The sequence below is a fragment of the Talpa occidentalis genome, unplaced genomic scaffold (genome assembly GCF_014898055.3).
Source record: "Talpa occidentalis isolate TD23 unplaced genomic scaffold, MPIMG_talOcc4v2.1 talOcc4.13, whole genome shotgun sequence".
NCBI lineage: Eukaryota > Metazoa > Chordata > Mammalia > Eulipotyphla > Talpidae > Talpa > Talpa occidentalis.
In genome coordinates this window covers 86,132,514-86,151,418 of record NW_023601322.1, presented here as the reverse complement: position 1 = coordinate 86,151,418, position 18,905 = coordinate 86,132,514, and positions in this window count along the sequence as shown.

The window sequence follows — 18,905 nt, the reverse complement described above, 5'->3', positions numbered from 1 at the left end:
ACTTTCTGCCTGATCTCCATATTTGAAATGTCTCTTTTAAACATAATCTGTACTTTGTCTTGCTTGCTCTTAATGGTCCATTCTTAAAATACTTCCAAATTGAGTATTTAACTCATTTATATTTGATGGTATATATTATTATTTGGTTTATATTTACCATCTTGAGATTTATATTTTTATCCCATTTCCTGTTTGTGCCTAGGAGTTTCATTTCTTGCTTTCTTTTAGATTAATCATACGTAGTTAGTACTATATTTTATATCTTTATTCTAGCTATACCCTTTTGTTGATATGTTCTTAGTAGTTTCTCTAGATTAGATTATGTATGCTTAATATGTCATAGTTTATCTTGAAATAATACAGTGTCATTTTTCACATACAATGTAAAAACATTACAACAGTGTAATTTCATTTATCACCCCATCATCTTTGGTATTTTGTGATATATTTATGACATATGATGAAACCCCCCCAACATAATGTTGTTATTACTCTTTATCCTGAAGAATTTCTCTTAACACTTTATGTAAAGCTGACTTTGCACACCCTTTCACATCTTCATTGAACACAAATCTTGAGAACATGTTCTATTATTATAAAATAATATTATCTTAGGCTGGTATGATTTAGAATTATTTTCATGCTGAGCTGTAATTGGTAATATTATAGGGAATTGATTGCAAAATTTCAGAATACCTTGAGCTGACACTAGAAGGGCAAGTCAAGCTGTAGTCATGACTTAATGACTGGATTCCCAAGTTCAGAGGTCTGTGGCATGCTTTAGCTGATTTCTATACCTATGTAGGACCAATTATACTAATAAGGATATGTTGGTACATTGTTCAGTTTATAGTCAATGATAATGCTTTGAAGTGTAAAAAGATAGGACCTGATCATTAGAGTATGTCTATATCCCAGGTTTTTATGTTTATGTGTATTTCCTTTAAATATTTATCATATATCTCTTGAAACTTATAAAACTTGGCCAGTTTTCAGAACAACTATACAAGGCAAATTTTATTGCTGTTTCACATATTTAAAAACTAGTGGGCTATTTAACTGTTGTACATATGGTAGTCTATATGGATAGGAAGGACACCAGTTAGCAACTGTGAAGATAAGTGATGTGCACACCCTGAGTTGTGACATTGATGGAAGCAGTGGGATATCAATATCTAAATAAAGTAGACTGGATGTGAGATCAATGAAGAAGTCCAATATGACTCTACCTCACCCCACTATATGAGCTAGACTTGTGTTGGGGGGTCTGGATTGAGGCCATAGCTCAGCAGAGATAGTTACCTACTGCTAAAACTAGACACTGTAAGTTAATGTCAGTTTTGGATGAGAATGGTACTCCCAGTTTCTAGCTTGCTTTTTCAGGGTGTGTTCACATTACTGGTTGGCACTGATTAGAGACATAAGAATCTGGAATGCAGTGGGATTGTGGGAAACTATGAATTCCACAAAACAGACCCCTGAAACCAGACACAGATGCTCAGTTACTCTCCACTTAAAAAAAAAAAGCAAACAAAAAAAAAAACCTTCTAGGTAACTACACCAGTAGAACTCTAGTTTATTTTAAAGATTGCAGCAGAATTCTGCAGAATGTCCCTTGATATAGTGATTCTAATAGTACAAAAGTCATTAACAGAAAAAAATGCCCTTCTCTCCCTCACCAAAAACTGCCCTACAATTTGATTAAATTTCTTTTCAGTCTCTCTACTAGAAATAGAGTAAAAATGCTCACTAACTTTCCCTGTTCCTTCCAAGTCCTCTATTTACTAAAACACAGGTAATTGACCATCCATCTTCTTGCTTGTAATCTAAATAATTTCCATTTCTTCTAAACTTTTCTAGAGCTTTAGTTTTCTCACCCTCTGATAATTTTTATATCCTTCCATAAGAGATATTTTAATTATAAGCTGTTCTTTTTCATCCTATTATTATGGCTCTTGTAATGATATATTGCAAAAAAAAAAAAAAATCCTGAAGTCTGTAAAACCAAAACATAGACTTTCTAAGTTTCTCTTCAAGGTGGCAGTGGAAGTCATGTCCAAATATCAAGGCCACAGCAACTTGGGCAAAGAAACAGCAGATGCTGTAGTTGTCTTGCATGTTTATTAGTGTAATGAATCACATTTATGAAGGCATTACAAAGCTATAAACAGTTATAATATAACAGTGCAGAGTGGTTCATCCTAGATACTCAATATATAACCATTTTATTACTGCAGTGGACCAACATTACAATTAACTAAGAAACAGGGTGCATATAAGTTATTGCAAAACAAACCAAAAAAATGAGCTACAAAAGGTCAACGTTCTGAACTACTTTATAAGTGCATTCTCATAAGCCACCAATAATTGTCCAGTCATCAAAACATTGTACAAAAACCCATAAAGGCAGTCTTTCTTCAAATCCATTTATGCTCACTAGAACAAATCTTTAAAGTAATGAAACATTTGGATTTAGCTACACATACCAACCAACTCAAGTTTTAAAAATACAGAAGTGACTTTTCCATGTAGCAAGACCTCTGTCAAAAAGGTTATGCTATCCTGTCTATTGGTCACTGTCTATTGGTCCTAGCCAAACCTCAGTTTCTGTCAAGGAGGCATGTCCACCTACTGGACTGCTTCTCAAAACTATCTTTCCGCCAGCATGAAACTCCAAACATGGATGCCAGCATTTAACCTTGTCTGTTATCTCTCTGTTTTGTACACTCAAATGCATTCTCTCATTTTAAGGGGGTAAGCTATGATGAAAGATTATAAGGTGATGGCATCTTTTTGCAATTTAGTATCATTGTTTCTGTCTATGGGTTTGGCATTTATCTACTTAGTACTCTTTGAAGGAATTGCTTGCTGTTAGCATTGGCTTCTATATTTTCTTAACAGAGGAGAAAACCCCTGTATTCATTAACCTTCAAATACATTTCTTAAAACATTTATGTTCAGCACAATTTGTATCACGGTTTTGAAGCATTTTCTTTTTACCTCTTAGTATTTAATGGGGAAATAAAAACTCTTCCTATTTAAACTTTAGGGAAGTAATATGCAAGTATTTTGGGTTGATAACCTCAATATTTAATTATTTAAGACATTTTTGTCTCATATGTGATTTCCTTTAAATTTCCCAAAAGTATATGTGTTAGGCACTACCAGTTTATTTGAAAATCCCCTAAATTATGAAGTGTCGGTCCTTATTTTGATTAAAAAAATTGTGTATGTAGAACAGTGACTTTACCTGCATAATATGCTTGTGTTGTAAGGCTTTTCCTGAAAAAAAAAAAAAAAAATCATTGTGCATAAAGGGTGATTGAAGCTCTAGAAATTGATGTTTCATTGTTGAACTCAGTGCTTTACCCTAAATGCCCATGTGATGTAGGCTGTGGTGAGAAAATACAGTCTTTCTCATATTTTGATATTTGGTGTTTTGGTAGCTGTCAAGGTTTTAGTTTTCATCAAAAGGTTCAGGTTGTATCCTTCGTGTAACTCAAGTAAGCGCCATTTTCTCAACTGTTCTTCTAAGAACAGGCCCTAGAACTTGCTCATTCTGCATGAGGCTTCTGCATGAGGCTATGTCTAGTATTAGCATCTTCCATCTTGCAGTGCTCTGCTGAGAAGCAGCCTGAGAGGGCTGTGCTTTGAGCAGGAGGATGTGACAAATAGGTGTGGTGCATCATTGAGCAAGACCATCTGCGCACAATCCTGGCCCTTGGAACCAGCCTATTACACAGCTGTTCCATCATCAGTACATACCTGGAAGTCCTGTAGCAGTGGGATGGGGGATATTAAAGGATTGAATGAAGGGTAGATGCCTCACTCACATTCTGGGGTCATTAGAGTGAATGGCACTTAGTCCCTCCTTCCTTAATAACATAGTTCTGCTCTTACCAGTCGTTTGAACTCAGAGGAGGCCATGTCTGCAGGTACCACATTTAGGGAATTAAAAACATTTCTTAGCTCTCTGTTAATGGAACTACCCTTTTGACACATCATCTTATGTTTTAACTTTCAGACCAGCAAACGTTTTTCATAATGCAGTAGGCACTTGACTTTTGCCACCTGCCTTTCTATAAACAGCTTTTAAATAAAGGCCAGACCTGTGTTTTATAATATATATACCTCCAAGTATCTGTCTTGTTTCTTTCTTTTCTCCTGTGGGGCAGCATGTTTCTCCTTTATGAGAAAAATTAGAAATCATAAGTAGTATTTTTCTTACATCATTATTTAACTTATACTCTATAAATCTTGAGTGTTTTTCTCTTTATCTAGAAAATATTTATTCCCATGCTGTTGTTTCCTTAAGACTGATTGATACATATACTTAGAGATTAGAGCAACTCTGCAATGCAGTAACTTCCTTGCTTTCTAAATGTAATAATAGATATCAGAATTGGGTCCTTTATAGGGACTGTTCTCCTGTGTATTTTGGGCAACAGAGTAGGAAGTTTTTAACTCCTGAACAGGAAGAATCATTTCCTTCTTAGGTCCAAGCTGAAATCATTCCTCTGCCCCTCACAGTCATTTCTGGAAAGGATGTAGAGAAGGAAGGACCCTAATCAATTGTTGGTGAGATTGGAAACTGGTGTAGCCATCTTGAACATTGCTCTGGACCTGCCTTTAAAATGGAAATACCTGAGACTCATCTTTGGGCATCTTTCCAAAGACATTGAAACCATCAACTGGGAAAAAAATTATATGTTCTAAGATGTTTATTACAGTATCATTTACACCATCTAAGACTTGGGAGCCATGTAAGTGCCCAGTGATAGAAGATTGGATCAAGAAGATGTGATCTGTCCACTTGGTGGAATATGTTTCAGCTCTAAGGAAAGACCGAATGTGGCCATTTTTAACACAATGAGAAGAGCTCAAAGGAATTATGGGTAGTAATGCAAGTGAGAAAGATAGAGACCAATATAGGACTTTTTCATGTATATGGGTTAAATAAAGAATCACAGCAAATGAATTTATATAACAAAATAACTAGTGGACTTTCATAAATGGAGAGAGGTTTCTGAGGTTAAGAGAGGAGGAAGAGGTAAGGACACAAGGAGTATAAATGATGGTGGTGGAGAGAAAAAATATTGCCAGAAGCCATAAGATTTAAAAAAAATGTTAAATCATTACCTCAAACCATTACCTCAAAATTTTAGCAATTATAATATTATAATACTCTAACTCTGTGCAGTGTTTCCATGGCAACTATAATCCTGAAACCCGCCCTCCATAGCAACACTGAGTCAGTATTATCCATCACATGTGTGTGACAGATTCAGAACTCGACAATCGGAGCTGTTAGGTACCTTCCCAAGGTTTATCAGCAGATAAGAATTTCTGTGTTTGAGCCCAGAACCCTCTCCTACAAAACTCTGAGCTGCATTTGGTAATGGCTTCATTTTGGTTTTATATATAGAAAATGACACTTTTCTTTGTAAGATGTGGAAAAGCCCAGATCAGACTTACTTAACTAAAGTGCAGATATCTCATTAGCAAATTTAGTCTCTCTCTGTAATATAATAGTTCTGTAAAAATAAACCATTCTCCCAGGGACAAGACATCTGCTCCTGAATCAGGTATGTTCTCGTTTAAATGGGAGACATCAGTGAAGAGGTGCCATAGGAGGGAAAAACAGACTTTGTCAAAGACTCTAAGCTATAACAGACATAAGATAAATTATTCTGGCTAAGTTACATAAATTTTATTGCTTAGTTCTCAGTAAAATTCGAGGGGAAATAAGGCAAATTCTTTAGGAAAAATTCAAAGACAACAAATCTTTGCATTCTGAAAAAGCTGCTCCAAATTTCCACAGATGTCCCTTATCTGAGTTGGGCCATTCTATTTTGTTTTCCCAAGTTTATGCATTTCCTTATTGCTTTTTATATCAGAAGGCAAATGCATAAATCTACTAGTAACCAAGAACTCCAACATTCAGAAATTCCATATTCTCTCTCTGCTCCTTCATCTCTTCTCTCCTATGCACATGCATATGCACCACACACACACACACACACACACACACACACACACACAAGAGTAATAGGGGGCTAACAAATTCCTTTTCTGTATCCAAAGTTTGAATCCATTTTACCACAATATTGCAGATCCATTGCAAAATCCAACAGCTAAGAGCCCAAACATTGGACTATATCTTTGCTTGCTGGTTCTCCAAATGTGCAGGCCATTCTCAGAGGTGGTCATGTTGCTGGGGCAGGGGGAAGGGTTGCATTGTCTACATGCCATATTATATATAGAGAACTAAAATGCAGCAAGCTGCCCAGCTTCTTTGTATTTCAAAACTTGCAACATGGAAGAGTAATTTTTGGAACAGTACTGGCATAAAGAATCAAAATTTACTGTTCTACAACTAACTCAATTTGTGCTTATTTTTTTTAAAGATTTATTTATTTATACAAGCACTGGGTATAGTCAGAAGCGCAGGAGGGTGAGAGGATTCGCCAGAGCCAGAGTGTGAAACAGAACAGGCAGACTGACGAAATACACTGCTGAAGGTAGTAGCGGGCAGCAGGAGAGGTCTGCGCGCCATGTGGGACCCTCGCTGGCGGCTGGGGATCGAACCAGCGCTGCAGAGGCTGCGGGCAGCTTCGCAGCCCAGAGCTCAACCACTGAGCCACCAGGGGAGGCCCTCAATTTGTGCTTATTATTATAGCCCCTTGAAGTTTTCCTTCCTTCCACCCTCCCTCATTCCTTTGTTTCTTCCCGCATTATAACTCTCCTCATTTTCTCTCTCCCTCCATGTCCCTTCCCTCCTCCTCATGTAATTAATCTGTTTTTCTAAAGTGAGCTATTTAAGTCTGAATGATCTCAGCCACATGTTCAGATCTCAACATTATATGGAGAATTAGGGAAGAAACATGAGATTTTGATTCAGGAAAGACTGAAAATCTCAGAGCAGCAAAATTAGTATTTTATAGAACTTTAATTTTGATATTCCTGAATTTTTAGTTTCATGCATCTAACCACAAATACCTTGCTGTTGTTTTCTGTAGACAATAGTTTATTGGATGACAGTATCCATATAAGTTCAGAGATACTTTGGGGAGAATATTTAAGAAATAGATTAGCTTGAGCACCAAAAGAACCTACTATCACCCCTGAAATTAAATGAGGCTCTAAAGGAAGTTAAACACTTTCTTATTGGAACTCTATTGTTATAGTACAACATGCCTTAAAACAAAACTCTTCTGATTTCGTACTTTGCCATGTTACTGTCAAGATGTAAGACTTGGCTGTCAATATACATGCCACTTTCTTTTCCGTTCTCAGGAAAATGTGTCTATACAACTACTAAAAATTAGATTCTAAGGCTTCTCATATGGTAGAGTTATTTTAACAAATGCAAAACAATAAACTTGAATTTTTGTTTTCATAAAAATGTTCACAAAGAACAATAGAGAATATGTTTAGGATTTATTTTCCCCCATAGACTGCTATAGTTATTGGATAACATTAAAGTTTAAGTAAAAACAAGTGAATGACTGAGGACAGAATGCTAGGAATATAAAAATATGAATAAAAAAAGATAGTCATTAATAGCAAGAATGGGATGGTAATGCTCCCAAAGCACTATCAAATAATTTATAACTAATTTTAATGAGGCAGCCTAGAGTTCAAAATAGATGATCCGGCAATTTTTAAAAAATAATGGAGGAAACACAGAGATAATATAAGGTGATTTAGCTTTATGAATGTAGAGTCCTCATAGATTTTTCAGAGAAGCTTTTATTTCTTAAATGACGAGTCTTGTCATGGAAGTGAAAATAGTATACAAACAATCCATCTTTGGGTTGGAAATGAGGCTCACTCATTAATTGGGTGAATAATTCTGTCCTTATTAAAGAACACCCACTTCTTAACCTTTTCATTTTGTGGTACCTACAGCATCTGTTAGACATAAAATCATATGTTTGGTGTCTGCTCTTGTTACCACAGATTATGATCTCAGATTATTGATGTGAACAGAATGTTTCTGTATAAATGGGACTCCATTTACCTAATGTAATTAATTTATTCATTCCCAGACTTTACCAGGCATAGATTTGGTGCTGTGTTTATGTAAGTAAACAATTTCCCAGCATTTCGTTTTTTAGTTATTGTGTGACTTCCAGTAGCTGAACTCACCCTTTCCCCTTGAATATCAACAGACACCACCTATTGATTGAAGTCCTTTCACATTCCCCCCCAGGATGAAGTACATGAGATTATATCTGTTCTCTGTCTCTATTTTCCCAAGCAAAGTGGAAGGTACATTCAAGCATTAATTTATCCATCCATTGAAGAAAGAATTGAATACAGCATCTTTTAGAATCTGGGAATCAAGTAGCAGCATTTGTTTTTAGAGGTGATTGTTTTCTAGTGAGAAAGAAAGGTAGATAAGAAGATGAGTTACATTATTTTATACTCTATAAGTTCTGTATTAAAACCATGAGTGAGTGCTATAGGAGCATGACTGGCTAAAGAACTTGGTGAAATACATACAAGGTACCTTAGGCAAGATGGTTATCATAAGTTAAATTAAAGTGTCCTTTACAATCCAAATTCTCCAGTTGGCCTATGTATATTTTCCTGAGTGCCTTATTATGACTTTAATCATTATACCAATCACTGGACAAAAATTCACTTCCTTTATAATTAGAATTTTTTGACATTTAAAGCATGTATCTATCTTTATGTTCTTATATCTCAACTATTTCTCCTGTCATATTACCTTCTGTGTATTCTGGGACAGTTAATTTAAGGTGTGTCCTGTATTTACTAAAAAGTATTAATTTACTAACTGGTTTGGAAATTAGTCACTTAGTGGAGAGTAAGGAATCCCATTTTCTACCAGCAGTTTCAGCAGAATCTGCGTTGTGATTTGGATAAAATCATAGAATCCATTGTGCTTGCATCTATACAATGAGTGGTTGGGTAAATGATTGTTAAAATAACTACCTTTTCTATGTTTTTGAAACTACTAAGACTTTTTTTTTTTTTTTTTTTGCAACAGAGATTCCCCTCTGTAGAAAGTAGTGATGAAATTATAATGTGATGAAATTACAAGCAACTTGAGATATGTCTTCTTTTCACTTTTATGAATTTATACCCAGGCAAAAAAGGGTACGGGCAGTTTAGTAGGCTCCCTATAAATATTTGACAAAGGGAAGAAATGGCATGTTGAACTAAAAAAAAAACAAAAAAACAATATCTAGAATAATACACTCCAGAATGGTGGACTCCTGAGGATCTATTCTCCAATAAAACCAATAATAAGTGATTGAAAAAATGATCAAAATTAGCTATTTGGGAATGCTGAAAATCAAATAGGGATTTGCAACAATCCAAGAAACAATTGTGAGGTAGGATACATTACTACAGTGGCATGTGATGGAATTAGCCTTACTGAGCCAAGACCAGCAAACTGTACATAGGAGTACCTTTCTCTTTCCCCTTTCAATATCTATCAAAACTTTGTGTCTTTCAAACCAAAAATCTTGCCATCACAATTGTGAAAATCCATAGGGTAAGAGCCATGGAATGAGAAAACAGGTTGGAGCTCACCAAGAGCCCCATTCCAGAGACCTACATGTATTTAACCTGTTCAGCAGGTCCCTGAAAAGCTCTGTTGTCAGTGAGACACAGGGCAAGCTAGGAATTAGGCAATTTTAGGGACAGTGCAGGAGGGGACCTCTGAAGAATTTAGGGAGGCTTCAGAGATAAGGACAACCAAGGGAATGTAACCAATTCCACAGGGAAAAACAAACATCCCAGGACCATTGTTAAACAATAGGGGAAAAACAAACATCCTAGGACCATGGACAATATTGTTAAGGATGGTCCTGGTTTTCTTCAGGTGATAAGATAAAGTGTAGAGATGCTCACCTGGAGGACTAGGCCATAAAGATAAAGCGATAAGCATAACAAATGGGGAAAGACAGATCTGTTAGATAAGGAATGTGAAGATCCCCCACTCAGTAGCAAATTAAGTGAGACAGCCAAGAACTAGCCAATCACAAAAAGACTGGTGGAGCTTTAGAATAATTAGGGAAAAAAAGTATATATTCCCTGAGACACAACTCCACTTTGGCTTCCTTGCCCCTCCCAGGCCTGGTTCCCTGGCCTGGGAGTCCCACTTATTTCTGTTCTTTTTCTCCTCAATAAACTTTTTCTTTCTCTAAACAAATCTGCCTCTTCTCGCTTTCTTGCCTGAGCGTCTGGGAAGTTCCTGCTGTGGCTTCGTGAGACACCAACCCGTGGGGGTCTAGCGGCTGGGGCTCAGCGCTGCCCTGCAGCCTGGAATCCGTTCCTGGCTGGGAGACTAGGCCTGACAATTCTGGTATCATCAGTACTTGTCTTTGCTTGACCTGAATCAGACCTAGCTCTGTGCATCCAGCCATGTTCTTTCATCAGCTTTATTCTTTCAGTGTTTGCCAAAAATAATAATAGCAATCGGAGGATATTTCTATTGCCTAAGGCTATGATAGGAGTTGGGCCTAACCAGAAGCTGACCAATACACTTAAAGGAAAAATTGGCAAATGAAATGTCCCTAGGGGACTTTGAAAAGTCTTGCACCAGAAACCTGGGAATCTGGAAGTCATGCAAAGGCTGAGCTGGGCTTCTGGCCAGGAGGGCATGAGGAAGATACAAATCTCTCACCTCAGGCTGACCTGGGGGCTGTATAGGAGAAAAAGGTAAAGGAAAAGGTAGAGCTGCAATTTACCTGGTCAAGCCCTGAAGGCACATCTCAGTGATAGAGCTAGAATTCCTTTGGGCAGGACTTAATAGCTCTAGGTATTCAAGGTAACTTCAGATCCAGCACTAGCTGATCCCAAGTAGAAATAGCATAGTCAAACTGTTGAAACCCAACCTCAAAATAACTTGAAAAAAGAAAGAGGACAGGAATCTGCCATTAGGCAGTAAGTGGTATCTTCCAGTTGGCTCTAATTGTATCCTTGCAATAATACTAAATATGCAAAAGGGAATCAGATTCCAATTTAACTACAAAAGCTGTGGCTTGTGAGAAAGGCTATAATACTGAGAATATTTTGTATTAAATTGTTCTTCTGCAAAACTATGCAAAACACATTTAAATCAATGAATCATGACAAACTTACAGTGAGGATATTTAGCAAGCTTAGTTACTTAGTGATCATAAATACCCATACACGGCCAAAAGGAGGCCTTGCTTTAAAACTGACAACCCACAGGAAAATGTTGATTAATCAAAATCATTTTTCTTCAAATTAGGTCATTAATCAAAATTATTTTTTTCCAACTGTAATAAATGAGATTTGCTGAGAAAGTAGGTCCTGGTGGAATAAAGACGGGACTGGAAGAACTCTTCCACTTTTGCCAGGTAACTGACCTGAATTTAGAAAAGCCTGTCTAGGAAGATCATCTAAGTATGAAATATTCATATCCCCTCAGAATGGATAAGAATCACTATTTAACCTTTTAGAGCACCGATTCTGAATTCTTGGTTGCATCTGTGCTTTTAGAATGGGTGAAAAATAACAGGACTTGTGTGTCTCAATCACCAAGAGACATGTTAAAGCAAAGGAAATTTGTTGTTTGTAAGACTTAACTGTCCTTTTTTTAAAAAAAATTCTTTTAAAGATCTACTTATTTATGCATACAAGAACTGGAGTACAGGTCAGAGGTGTGGTAAACAGATATTTCTATTTCTTTTTGACTTTAGAAAAATCAGAACCCAAGCACTACTCTAGTAAACGACCTCTAGGTAGGTCGTTTACACTAGAAATTTATACCTGTTAGGACAAAATGAACTACTTAATACTGACCTATTTGATAGAGATTATTATGTCTCTTTTTTAAAAAAAAATTAAAAAAAGGAAAATTGGCCTTTACTAGGGAAAGAACACGGCATCAGCTGTACCTGCTGCACGCCAGTTTTCATGCTAGTTGCAATGTCTATCTCATTTTAAAACTGAGGTTTTATGTAATATTAATTATAAACACAGTCAAGAAAAAAGGAAGACTCGCTAGTGAAATTAAATAACTATCCTAGTTCATACTACTAGCAAACATTTAAACTTAGATCTGATTCTCCAGCCTGTGTTTTCTCCTCTGTCTTCAAGTATACACATAATACACTTATATTCCTTGTAACAATCAAACTAGGTCCCTAAGTGCCAACTTTTCTGCTTACATTCATTTCATTGTTTAATCTTCGTAGCAGCCAGATGAGATCTATGAATTCTGAAAAGTTGGGTATCAGTTGTTCTGTCCGACTCCAGTGTCCAAACTCTTTCTATAGCAATTAGTTTTCTTAAAAACACTAAACTATGTTGGAGTCTGGTATTCCACTTTATCTAAACATACTTTCCAATATAATTATATTAATAAGTTGCATTAGAAATCAGTATAAGCAGCATGTCTCAACCAGCTGCTGTATGCTTGGCTCTGCAATAGCACTTGATTTTTTTTTTTCTTTCCTTGTGTGATAGAAACTATGTGATTAGATTGATGTGTGTGTGTGTGTGTGTGTGTGTGTGCATGCGCAGGGGGTGTGTTGTGGACACATATTATGCAAAATGTGATAGGACAAGTAGAAAAATCTCAAACAAATGTATAGGTTTATAGAAAAAGAAATAAAATAATACCATTTGCTTTGTCAGATAATATCTACTGCTGCCCTGCCAGGTCCCCCTCAAGAGGTAAGAGTCAGTAGAACAAAGACTCATCTGCTGTAAAGAACCATTAGGTGGTAAATAAAGATGTTCTGAGCGTCCACAGACCAAGCACCTGACTTCTTTAGTCTGTTCACCACCAAAAATGTCTTATAAAAATCGCTTTTCCAATGGCCATTTAGAATTTCCTGCTTTGTTCTTAGTATGAAGTTTTACTGCTTACTCTTTTTGGAAACTAAGCAGTGGTTGTAACACACTAGGCCATTTTAAAGCACTCTGTAAATATTAAGCTATGTTCAAATTAATTGTAGAAATTCAACTAAGGAAAAAATATCCAAATAATTTAATAACTAAAGGAAACTCTGAGTGCAGTTGGCTTTGCTATTAAAAATCTCTTGAATTTTCCTAATTTTTCCTTTTTCCCATTCTTTAAGTATGCAGCACATTTTATGTTTTCAATTAGCAAATAATTTAATTATTGCTTGAAAAAAATCTATGGACAAAGGAAAATGTGAGTTCTTTGCTTTAGAGTTATTATTCTTAATGTGTGAAAATATTTCTCTTTGTGGCTGATAAACAATATTTTCCCAGAAATGTGAAACCATGTTGTGAGAACAGAGTCTAAAAACTCATTCTAATAATAAAAAAAAAGTCACTGCTATCACAAAGACATCAGATTGCACTAGTTAACATTAATGTCTTACTTTCCTAGTCATTACATTCTATACTAGGTGTGAAATTCTTGCATTTTGCAGGATCCGTGATTCCATTCTCTGCTTATCATTATGTTTCCTTGCTGTGTGCTGCCAGTCCTCTGTGATTTTCTCATGATTCCAGACCTCCTAGTATGGCAGAGACATCAGCCCTCTGGAGTTTTTGGTATAGCTCAGTGCCCTGATACCTTTGGCCATGCTCACACATACTAAACACCCCCTCAATTCCTTCAGGAATTCTTTTTTAAAAAGATTTATTTATTTATGCATCCAAGAACTGGGGTACAGGTCAGAGGTGTGTTGGGGGGAGGGGTGAGATAATTCACTAGAGACAGAGTTGGGAACAGAACAGGCAGACTGACTGAAATACACTGCTGAGGGGAGCAGCGGGCGAGGCAGGAGAGGTCTGCCGCGCCATGAGCGTCACCTCCCTGGCGGGGGATCAAACTCTTGCTGCAGAGGCTGCGGATGGCTTCATAGTGCTGTGTTTTAACCCCTTGCGCCACCAGGGAGGCCCTTCCTTCAGGAATTCTTGCTGGGGGTGTAGCAAGCCCTTCACTTCAGCAACTCCAGAACATAAATCAATTTGAATTTGCCTCTTTCCCAGGGGAGCCCTTTCACTGATATATTTATTCAGGTTGCTTTTTTTGTTAGTGCCTAATTGGGGTGTTTGGGCCAGCATTGGAGAGAGGGTGTCCAGGTGCTGCATTGGGAGCCCTGGCTGGAACCTCCCAGGCTGCTTCCAGCTCATGATTCGGTCACACCTGCCCTGTCCCCCTCACCACCACCTTGTGGGAGACTGCTCAGAGTGCTCCTGCTGAGTGCTCCTGCAGCCAAGTCAGTGGAGTTTTTATTACCCTCTGGCGACCTCAGTGACTGGTTTGTTTTATGATTGCATTCACTGGAATGAGCTCAGAAGTTTATGCAGGAGCTACAGAAAGCAGGCAGCTCGGAGTAGACACCCAGTCAGCCTCTCTGCCCCTGGGGCTGCTCCTCAGGCATGGCCTACCTTGGAGTGGACAGGGTTGTCTCTGGTCTCCTGAGCAGGAGGGCGTGATGGATTCTCATGGAGGTCACAGCTAGACCAGTGGTAACTTCAATATGCCCGTGAAGGGCGGGGCTCAGCTGCGTCCCAGAGCAGAGACTGGGGCATGTTCACTGCATAGAGGCCTCCCTGACTTGACTCTCCAGATGGTTCTTTTTATATCCAATGGCTTTTCAGATCCCCAGCCACATTTTACCTCTTAGCCAGATCTCTCCCTTAGTCAGGAAAGTCTCAACTGCTATTGAACAAGTAGAAGAAATTGCCAGAAATTTGGCCAAGCAGTTACGTAGCAGGTGTTATAAGGGAGATGTATGCCCATCCTTACCTTGACTGGAGTGTGTTGTTCTGCTTGAAGGCTGGTTACATGGGGCTTTGTCTTTTTTTTTTTTTTTTTTTTTAACTTTTGGAAAGATGGGGCAACCTGGGTCCTTTTTCCAGGCACTGAGAACCCTGCCAAGGTGGCTCCAATCTCAAGATGGCTAATTTCTCCTGTCCATGCAATGAGTACTTTTTTCTAAAAAAAAGGATGTGTGTCAAATAGAAATGAAAAATTATTTTCTACATAAAGAGCTCAACACTTTGGTAAGGCTAGGAATTTGCCTTACTGGACATCTCAGCTACCTACAAGGGCTGGCAGTAGCAATAAAGGGGAGAAGAGAGTCAGCTGGGTCACGGGGTGTGTGCCTTCATCTAAAACAGGTTGTGGCAACTGAGCTCAGGCTGATGTAGCCCAAGGATTGCTAGTCTTTTATACAAAGAAAAGAGCAAAATGAGGTTTTTCTCCTAATTTTTGAATATCACCAGTACCTTTATTTGTTTTGCTGTCCTGTCTCATGGACCAGACTCATCCAGTTAACAACCCTTATCATAGAGTCTGATGGGGAAACTGCAGTTGGAGTGAGAAATCGAGATTTGTAAGATTTATTTATTTGTGCATACAAGAGCTGGGGTATAGGCCAGAGGTGCAGGGTGTGAGAGGATTCACCAGAGACAGTGGGGAGCAGAACAGGCAGACTGACTGAAATACACTGTTGAGAGGAGCAGCAGGTGAGACAGGAGTGGTCTGCCGAGCCATGTGGTTTAGCTCCCTGGCGAGAGATTGAACTCCTGTCTCAGTGCCTGGTGATAGCTTGACGGTTTCGAGACTTTAACCCTTCCATCACCAGGGAGGCCTGAGAAATTAGATTTATAGCCAAAGTTTTAGAGTGGAAACGATAGCATGTTCCTTCAAGTAATACATTTAATATCCCCACACTTAGTTTTTATCTTAAAATTGAAAGTCATGTCAAAAGTCCTTTTAGGGGAACCTAACTCTGGACCATAAGTTTCTTTTTCCCATTATTAAAGAAGGGCACATAAGTCACCTTAACCTTCTCAAACTGCACTTTAAATATATTTTTGGGTCCTCCTTCCTTTGCAACATAATCTTTAGTAACATCTCCAACAACCCTGTCCTGAATGGAAAGAAATCTCTCCCCTTATTCTAGACAGCTTGGAGACAAGGCAAGAAATGAATGTGGACCAATTTGGATGGTTCGGTATGAATGTACATGGGTCATAATTTGATACTTAAGTTGGAAATGGTTTCCCAACTAACTGAGCTGTCACTCCAACCTCCTTTAAAGTACGTCCTCTGTGAGTTTATTATTCACACATTTCTCTTGGGTTCAAATCCTGGTGCTTTCAGCAGCTGTGATTTTTGGTCTCCTAAGTTACATACACTTGATGGCAGTTATCTTTGGCTATAACAGTCCATTGGATTTTGTAACATATGCAGAGAAGGCAGGGACTACCCACCTACTCCTAGTTCTTGACTTGTGTTCTTTCTGATTAAGTCTTCTTGCCATTTTGAGGATGAGTTTTTCTTTCCTGCCTTTGTCTATCCATGCATGGGGTGTGGAGGGATGGGGGGACCTATCGGGGTGGGAGGTTGCATCCTTCTCAGGAATTTCATTGTCATTACAGTGGAAGGACACAGCGTATCCACTATAGTTAGTCTTCCTAGATACCTTTTCTTCCAAGCATTCTAATTCAAGGGGGTGGGAAATATCACCCATTGGCTACCTGATACACTAAGAAGAGAAAACATTTGCAAAGAAAAATCAGCCAGATAATGAGTTGCATTTCTACAGTCCTAGTCACTTCATTTATCCTGATTTCAGCTGTGTTCTTAGTTTATCTTCTCTAGACCAAGCTTACAATTTCCACAATGTGTTACTGCTCTTTTTCTTTTTTTTTTTTAAAGATTTATCTATTTATTCATTCATTCATTTATTTATTTATTTGTTTGTTTGTGTGTTTGTTTATACAAGAACCAGCGTACAGGCCAGAGGTGCGGGTGGGTGAGAGGATTCAACAGAGACAGAGCGGGGAACAGAACAGGCAGACTGATGAAATACACTGCTGAGGGGCACAGAGGGCGCAACAGGAGAGGTCAGCCGCGCCATGTGGGACCCTCGCCGGCAAGCCGGAATCGAACCTGTGCTGCAGAGGCTATGGACACCTTCACAGCACAGCTCTCAACCACCTGCACCACCAGAGGAGGCACCTACTTGCTCTTTTTCAAGCTAATTGGAGTTCAATCTTCAGAAGGATATCTTGATGCAATGTGTCCCACACGCTAGCAATTACTAGGTTCATTTTGTCCTTTGCATTTTGTGGGTGTGCAGTGATTGATACTCTTGGCAACAAAATCAACATTGAGGAAATAATTTCAGCCTCCTTCTCCATCCTCTCTTTCCGTTTTCGCTTGGTTATCTTCCAGGCCTTCACAAATAGATCTCCCTATGTCTTTCTGATCATATAAATCTTCATGATTTATATCTCAGTAATTTTTGTGATTGCAACCTGAACTCCCAGATGTTCCAAATACTTTTCTGCTCCCTTAAACTTCCACAGCATACATCACTCTCTGCCCACCACCATATTTTGGGCTATATATTTATACTTTTTTTTTTTTTTTGAGATGGAAAGCTTATGTTGGAAACAATTTTGGTTATCAGGACTTGTGCTTAAATTCCTCCATACTCATAAATAATAGCACATAGCATAGAAATCTGTGGATATATTCTAATGCAGAACAAAATATAACATGTGACATATGAATTTAAATTACAAAATTTCCTCCAAACCTCTCAGTAGAATAAATCATTGTAAGAGCTGCCCATCTCTCCTTCAACATGGAAATGGCTCTTTTTAAAAACCTGAACTGAGTCAGTTGGTGACGACTTAGTCTCTCTGGAGTTACCAGCTTCCAGAGACTTGTTCCTTTTGTTCAATTTGGCTGATGATTTTACACATCTTCAACCATTACTAATCTCCACAAAGCTGAACATTCCAGAAGTGAGGTGACATCTGTAGAGCCTCAGCATTTTAAATCATTGTCTTTCTATGTTATGCCTCTTGCCACGTGGCTCCTTATTTCAGCACTGAAATGCCATATCTTAATGTATTTATTTATTTTGGGGGTCTCACATTTTGAATTCCTTTCTCGAAGCAAGGGAAATGCAGACTTAACTGCTGGGATGTTTAATTTGAAGTGACTTGAAGTGGGTAGCTATAAATGATGTGGAAAAGCTTACAGTCAGAATAGTTTTTTAAACCTCTTTTTTATTATGCAACTTAGAAGTTCCCGTCCACCTGAGAGATTTCTTCCCTGTTTTATAAAGCTCTCATTGATTCCCCCCAATTTTCACTTCCTTTATTTCTAAGCATGATAGGTACGTTGGATATGCCATCTTATTGATTTTTGATGTAAAACAAAATGCGTGTGTGTCAATCATATCTGCTGTCACACATATTTTAATAAGCACAGTATGTTGTTAAAGCTGATAGGGAAAAAGATAAGGTGGACTTTATTTCAACGCCCATTGACAATTCCAAGTTATCTGTACCACTAATTATTTATGATGATATCGAAGAAGCATACATTCCGAGATAAACATCTCACAACTGGCCTCGTTCTGTGTGTGGCCTCTGTGAGGGGCTCACAGCATCTGGCTGCTACCTGCCATCAACCGGTTTAATTCAGTGTGAACTCATCCGGGCATTTGCTTGTGTCTCTGTCCACATTTTTAAATCTCTGTGCCATCAGCAGATCCACACACAAGGTATGGTGATGATAAGGTCAGCACCTAGATGCTCTGTTAATGAATTAATTTTAATTGTTAAAGATCACGCCAATATTATAACCAAATAATTCAGGTTTGTGAAATTTTGAAGTGTTTAGCAAAACTGTTTTTTATTAACTTCGAGAGAAGTTCAGTCCATCTGTTTTTTGTTTGCCCTTAATCCTTCACAACAATAGTAAGGGATTTGTGCGTGTTTTCTTATGAGACTTCTCAAAAACCTTCTGTTTTGATAAAATCTACCATATGTGAAAGTAGACAGAACCATATCTTGAGCTGTATGCACCCATAACCCAGGGCGGGCAGCTTTCAACCCCAGCCAAACCTGCTTCAGCTTTCTTCACTCTGGCTTCAAAGCAA